The sequence below is a fragment of the Mandrillus leucophaeus genome, unplaced genomic scaffold (genome assembly GCF_000951045.1).
Source record: "Mandrillus leucophaeus isolate KB7577 unplaced genomic scaffold, Mleu.le_1.0 Scaffold22, whole genome shotgun sequence".
NCBI lineage: Eukaryota > Metazoa > Chordata > Mammalia > Primates > Cercopithecidae > Mandrillus > Mandrillus leucophaeus.
Genome location: NW_012102254.1, coordinates 1,051,576 through 1,052,784, shown reverse-complemented (window position 1 = coordinate 1,052,784; position 1,209 = coordinate 1,051,576).

Below are 1,209 nucleotides of genomic sequence, written 5' to 3'. Positions count from 1 at the left end.
GATCCCAGGACCCAGTCCTTGCTTTCCATTTGGCATCTTATATGGTTCTTTTTTTCTTCTTCTTTTTTTTTTTTTTTTTTTTGAGACAGAGTCTCTTTTGTTGCCCAGGCTGGAGTGCAGTGGCCGGATCTCAGCTCACTGCAAGTTCCGCCTCCCGGGTTCACGCCATTCTCCTGCCTCAGCCTCCTGAGTAGCTGGGACTACAGGCACCCGCCACAGATGTGTATAAGAGTCAAGTGCAGTGACACGATCTCAGCTCATTGCAACCTCTGCCTCCCCGGTTCAAGCGATTCTCCTACCTCAGCCTCCAGAGTAGCTGGGACTACAGGTGCCTGCCACCGTGCCTGGCTAATTTTTGTATTTTTAGTAGAGGTGGGGTTTCACCATGTTGGCCAAGCTGGTCTCAAGCTCCTGACCTCAAATGATCCCAAATGATCCACTCACTTTGGCCTCCCAAAGTGTTGGGATTACAGGCGTGAGCCACTGCGCCTGGCCAATGTTTTGTATTTTTAGTAGAGCCAGGGTTTCACCACGTTGGCCAAGCTGGTCTCGAACTGCTGACTTCAGGTGGTCTGCCCACCTCAGTCTCCCAAAGTGCTAGTATTACACGAGTAAGCCACCTGCTCCTCCAGCCTCATATGTTTCTCAGTGGATCCTGGACCCACCTCTGTCTGAGCAGAGAGATCTGATGGAGATCTAGATGTGAATGAAGGCAGTGGCTTGGGAGGTATTGCCTCAAGAGGAAATATGTGTGCCAGGGAGAAAAGCCAGGGTTGAATCTTGAGGATCCAATTCCTGGTGATGGAGAAGAAGCAGAGCCTGCAAAAGATTCTAGGCCGGGTGCAGTGGCTCATGCCTGTAATTCCAGCACTTTGGGAGGCCGAGGTGGGCAAATCACGAGGTCAAGAAATTGAGACCATCCTGGCCAACATGGTGAAACCCCGTTTCTACTAAAAATACAAAAAATTAGCTGGGCGTGGTGGCACGTGCCTGTAGTTCCAGCTACTCAGGAGGCTGGGACTACTCTGGAGAATCGCTTGAAACCACCGGAAGGCAGAGGTTGCAATGAGCCGAGATCGTGCTAAATATATATATATATATTTATCTGAGAGGTGGGCTGGGCACGGTGGCTCACGCCTGTAATCCCAGCACTTTGGGAGGCCAAGGCGGGCGGATCACGAGGTCAGGAGATCGAGACCATCCTGGCTA